The following is a 6,319-nucleotide window of genomic DNA, read 5'->3' on the forward strand; positions in this document are numbered from 1 at the left end:
CAATAGAACAGCAGATGTGGAGCTTGTTCACAGGAAAACCACAGATGTCTCATATGACAACTATGGGCTAACGTCGTGTTGCAGAGGACAAGGAGGCTGAACATTCAGAATCATTTATCGGTAATTATATTTAGGTTCTAAAGCTACCTGTCTTTAACAAATTGCATTTTGTATCATTATTGCAGGCAATTACATTTTTAAAACCAACAAACTAACTTTTCTTTCGGAGAAAAATATTTATCTTCGACCTTTTGTTTTAATTTTTTAACAGCTGCACAATGTTTAACTACAAAAACCCTGCATTTGTGGTTGAGAGTTTTAGAATCTCTAAAATGTAGAAGGGTTTTCATATTTAATTTATGTTTGGTGAGTCACGTTTAATAACATGCCAGAGCAATGACGGTAAACTGATAAGCGCAGTAAAGGAAAGGATGGATGGAAGGAACGGAGGAGAGAAGAAAAAGCGAGTTCACACTACTCGGACTGATCATTTTACCTTTAATGCTCTGACTGGTACCTACATTTCAGTGCCCGTTCAGATAAACCGCGTGCTTTGCTTGAAGTGCATAACATTGAACCTGTGTAGGCTGAGAATGCAGTTGCTGTTTTTAAACTAACGTTTTTATATAGCGTTTTTTATATATATATATAAAGCTGTTAAGTTCTTGTTTCTTGCTCCTGCTTAATCAGTACCCTCTTCTGCCAGATTAATTGTATCGCTAGTACAGTGACTTCCCGGTTCCTGGAAAATATTGATGGTTGATGGTTGTTTTCTACACAGTCAGGACTTTGTTGTTCATCCATCATAGGTTGATGACCATGGCACGATTCGTTGGGAAAATCTGGTACAGTGAGTGTGCAGATGGTTGAGATCCATCTGAGCCTGGAACACACTGGACATGATATCTTGGTACCAGTCTCTTGAGGGACGACCCTGATACTGGTCTTTCACTGTTCTCTCCACCATGGAATTTTTGATGCTGCTGGTTTGTGGTAGCAGTCTTTCTATACAGTTAGAACTAACCATCTCAAAACAAACATTTCCCATAACTATGAAGCTATGGGAAGTTATTCAAAACTGTTCTGTTATGGGTCAGTGCCCACAATGGTGCAATGCAACATGTTGTACCACTTCAGTTTGTCCACAAGGGGGTGCAATAACTAACTGGGTCTTCAGTTTGGTATGCAAAGGTACCCAAATCATCAAATCAAATCAAATTTTATTTGTCACATACACATGGTTAGCAGATGTTAATGCGAGTGTAGCGAAATGCTTGTGCTTCTAGTTCCGACAATGCAGTGATAACCAACAAGTAATCTAACTAACAATTCCAAAACTACTGTCTTATACACAGTGTAAGGGGATAAAGAATATGTACATAAGGATATATGAATGAGTGATGGTACAGAGCAGCATACAGTAGATGGAGCATTGCTGTCCGCTGGTGCTCCTTGTTCTTTATTCCCTGGAAGTTTAACCAGCTTTTGAGAATTATATTGGTTCTAGAGACAGTCTTCTATTTTCAGCTGTAGACATTTGCTTTCCAAATTATTTTTTTCCCGCAATTTTTATATTGAGATATGCAAACAGACAGCTGCAACCAACTACATATCATCCATGGATGGCAGTTCCAGTTCAGATCAGGACTGGCAGCCATTGCTAGTGTACCCACGAGTTTCCACTCAAAAGGCCAGGATAAGAGGATCCAAAAATCGATGTATTATGTCTATGGCCACAACACAACAAGCTGTACATTTGGCATGTATGCTGCCCAACTTGCAGCCTTCCTCACTGTAGGCAACCTGTAACTACCAAAATCTATGCCAAGGCGCATTGAAGCTGTTCTTGCTGCTGGTGGAGGCCAAACACAAACACTGCATGCTCTTGTGATTACATTTAATCCAATTATTTTTTAGAAGCTATTGAACCTCTGTGGCTAAATATGTTCTCTGGTGTATTTTGAACACTTAGAACAGGTTCCCTTGGTTGGTTAAAAAATAATTCATTTGTTGTTTTGCCTTGTGGGCCCAGCCCCTGACTCACATAATTGACATTTAGTTATTATGCAGTTTATTTTTTCAGTTACCCAATCAAGGCAGGGCCCCCCATTTACCCAAACCTCTCCTCCCCCCATCTGAAGATTAGCAGAGTGGCAGTAGGAAGCTGTCTACACTCATTGAGAGCGGGCTCCTGAATCCTTCTGTGGTTTGCGGTTGCAGTAAAAAATATATACTACAAATCTAATATGTAAAATGTATGTATAAATTTGTGACCTTTTTTCTGCCTTCTGGGCCCAGGGGCTTCAGCCAAGGGAAGCACCTTTGTTAATCTTGCCCAGGGCGTACCCCAATAATAGAATGGTGTGGGCATATACCTGTTACAAAAAATATTAAATCAAGTATTCTGTTGATTGGCCAGCTCAGCCAATATGATATCATGTTCAATGATATCGAAACACCCTGTTTTGTGTTACAAGTGTAAGTGTTTTTTTTTTTTTTTTTTTCAAGTTATGCTTTGGCTACAAATACAAGTATAGGATTAGTGATGGGGAAACAAAGCTTCCTGGCGCATTGAGATTTTCCAGCTAATTGTCTGAAATAGGTTAATTACTCAAGGCTTTGATCAAGTGCACAGTACTGCCACCTGCTGGTCAACGAATTTAGAGCAGCCAAATTATTACAGAATATATCCCACACCCCATAGAGTGTGTGTGCAGTGTAGCTTTTTTGTCTTCTACCAATCAGGTGATTGTTCGACGAAACAATGCTTTGGACGTCATTGATCACGTGCTTGTGATAAGGTGATATGGGCATCGGCACACTACGATTTCATCGCATACCTCAGAGCTCAGGCATCAAACATAACATCACTATACCGGATGAGTCCACAACATTATTTGGGTACAAATTAACAGAATATACTTTTTTTTTAAAGTGAGATCTCCACTGGACAGTTACTTTAATAGGCTCCTTGTGGCAACTAGGCTTTGTTAACCCAAGTAATGAAATCAAGAATAATGTGATCCAAGGCGAATGGCCTTTATTTTCTGAATGTGGTTGTAGCTTATCTGCCAAATGAGCCAAACTTCATGGTACCAGTTTTGAATTTAAAGTGGTGTGTTTATTAGATAAGTCAACATTATATGACAAACATATTGAACATGGGTTTGCTGTTCAATATAATGTAGCTCAATATGTGTTCACTCTTCCTTGCCAGCTGGCAGTCAAGGGTAGGGTCAAGGAGCCCAAGCCAAAGGCCACTGAGAACACTGATCCCAATGTGGAGAAGGCTGCCAACGTTGGAGCCAAGAAGACTAAGGACAAGGAAGCCGGTAAACTGAATCCACTGAATTGATTGTGCTCATCACTCCTAGGATTTAGACATCACCCTATAATCTGCCCAATTGTATGGGATCATTGTTATTGAGCTACACCCATTGCAATGGAGGACATTTAACATTGCTCATTCAATGACTTGTATGGGGATCTCTCTTCTCCTCATTGTGTCTATGATTGCATGCATACACACACATCACTAACTCTTGTCTCTAGAAGCTGAGAAGAAAAAGGCTACAGCCAAAAAGCAGAAGGAGAAACCTTCAGAGGCAAGTGTGGTTTCAGTTATGTTATGACTATTGGCATTGTTCAAGTGGTTTTGGGTTATAGGGACTTTTTTTTACACTTTTGTCATGGGTACTGTTCCCTATTTGGGCTTTACCATGGTTGAATTGATTCTCAAATTGAATCTCATGTCTTAGATGCTACCACAAACTAGCAGCATTGCAAACCTGTCATTTTCATCTTTCAGGATGAAAACTCAGGAAGTCCGCATAAAAAGCATCTGCTTCCAAGGTGGCCCCTGCTAAGAAGCCCAAGTCAAAGAGGACAAAGGGGCAGAGAGGACAGCTGAGGATCAACCCAAAGCACAGAAGACTACCAAGGGTGAAGGGGCAGCCAAGAAGGGTGCAAAGGCCAAAGCTTTCCAGAAGCCTGCAGAGGGTGATGAAGGGGACACTGCTGCTCCTGAAGCTAAAACCACAGGGAAATGAGGCAAGAGGGCAGCAGCAGAGTGACTGCACTCCTTTTATCCACATTGTATGTTTTTAAATAAAGCATTTTTTTGTACTACTTGTTAGTGGCATTTAAGTGTAGACCTAGCTGCTGTAAAATGTAATCTCCACTTTTCCTGTAGAGAAGTGTTGGTGGTAGCTAGGGGTTTGTAAAGATGTTTAATGATTCACTGATGCAAGTTTATATAATATATATATATAGATATACACAGTATGTTAAGTTCTTGTTTCTTGCACCTGCTTAATCAGTACCCTCTTCTGCCAGATTAATTGTATCACTAGTACAGTGACTTCCCGGTTCCTGGAAAATATTGATGGTTGATGGTTGTTTTCTACACAGTCAGGACTTTGTTGTTCATCCATCATAGGTTGACGACCATGGCACGATTCGTTGGGGAAATCTGGTACAGTGAGTGCGCAGATGGTTGAGATCCATCTGAGCCTGGAACACACTGGACATGATATCTTGGTACCAGTCTCCTGAGGGACGACCCTGATACTGGTCTTTCACTGTTCTCTCCACCAAGGAATTTTTGATGCTGCTGGTTTGTGGTAGCAGTCTTTCTATACAGTTAGAACTAACCATCTCAAAACAAACATTTCCCATAACTATGAAGCTATGGGAAGTTATTCACACTTTTCTGTTATGGGTCAGTGCCCACAATGGTGCAATGCAACATGTTGTACCACTTCAGTTTGTCCACAAGGGGGTGCAATAACTAATTGGGTCTTCAGTTTGGTATTCAAAGGTACCCAACCCAGAGCATTGCTGTCCGCTGGTGCTCCTTGTTCTTTATTCCCTGGAAGTTTAACCAGCTTTTACTCAACCACCCCTAAGGAGAAGAATAAATCATTAATGCTGTTGACCTCAAGGCCTGGATTTGAAAAAGGATACACGGGAAGAGAGCATAGGCAACGCCATTGAAGCTGTCACATGGGGCCTATCTTTTATTTTTTTTATTTCACCTTTACTTAACCAGGTTAGGTAGTTGAGAACAAGTTCTCACTTACCACTGCGACCTGGCCAAGATAAAGCAAAGCAGTGCAACAGAAACAACAACACAGAGTTACACATGGAATAAACAAGCGTACAGTCAATAACACAATAGAAATAAAGTCTATTTACAGTGTGTGCAAATGTCATGAGGAGGTATGGCAATAAATAGGCCATAGTAGCAATGTAATTCCAATATAGCAGATTAACACTGGAGTGATAGATGAGCAGATGATGGTGTGTAAGTAATGATATTGGTGTGCAAAAGAGCATAAAGGTAAATAAAAACAATATGGGGATGAGGTAGGTAGATTGGGTTGGCTATTTACAGATGGTATATGTACAGCTGCAGGGAACAGTTAGCTGCTCAGATAGCTGATGTTTAAAGTTAGTGAGGGAAATGTTAGTCTCCAGATTCAGCCATTTTTGCAATTCGTTCCAGTCACTGGCAGCAGAGAACTGGAAGGAAAGGCGGCCAAAGGAGGTGTTGGCTTTGGGGATGACCAATGAGATATACCTGCTGGAGCATGTTGTTATCGTGACCAGTGAGCTGAGATAAGGCAGAGCTTTACCTAGCATAGACTTGTAGATGACCTGGAGCCAGTGGGTCTGTCGATGAATATGTAGCGAGGGCCAGCCAACTAGAGCATACAGTTCGCAGTGGTGGGTGGTATAAGGCGAGTTGGTAAAAGAAACTGATGGCACTGTGATAGACTGCATCCAATTTGCTGAGTAGAGTATTGGAAGCTATTTTGTAGATGACATCGCCAAAGTCGAGGATTGGTAGGATAGTCAGTTTTACTAGGGTAAGTTTGGCGGCGTGAGTGAAGGATGCTTTGTTGCGAAATAGAAAGTCAATTCTGGATTTGATTTTGGATTGGGAGAGGTTTGATATGAGCCTGGAAGGAGAGTTTACAGTCTAGCCAAACACCTAGGTATTTGTAGTTGTCCAATTATTCTAGGTCAAAACCGTCCAGAGTAGTGATGCTAGTCGGGCGGGCGAGTGCGGGCAGCGAATGGTTGAAAAGCATGCATTTGGTTTTGCTAGCGTTTAAGAGCAGTTGGGGTGTTGTATGGCATTGAAGCTCATTTGGAGGTTAGTTAACACAGTGTCCAAAGAAGGGCCAGATGTATACAGAATGGTGTCGTCTGCGTAGAGGTGGATCAGGGAATCACCCGCAGCAAGAGCAACATCGTTGATATATACAGAGAAAAGAGTCGGCCCGAGAATTGAACGCTGTGGTACCCCCATGGA

At 41.4% G+C, this 6,319-nt stretch overlaps 1 long non-coding RNA gene across 1 annotated transcript; it reads left to right on the forward strand.

Moving 5' to 3' along the window:
* Positions 1-20: 20 nt before the first annotated feature.
* Positions 21-3,824, forward strand: LOC135560215 (uncharacterized). Its single transcript, XR_010458799.1, has 3 exons — positions 21-120; positions 3,218-3,332; positions 3,553-3,824. It is a non-coding gene; the product is annotated as an uncharacterized LOC135560215 (long non-coding RNA).
* Positions 3,825-6,319: the final 2,495 nt, after the last annotated feature.

Source organism: Oncorhynchus nerka, linkage group LG15 (assembly GCF_034236695.1).
Source record: "Oncorhynchus nerka isolate Pitt River linkage group LG15, Oner_Uvic_2.0, whole genome shotgun sequence".
NCBI lineage: Eukaryota > Metazoa > Chordata > Actinopteri > Salmoniformes > Salmonidae > Oncorhynchus > Oncorhynchus nerka.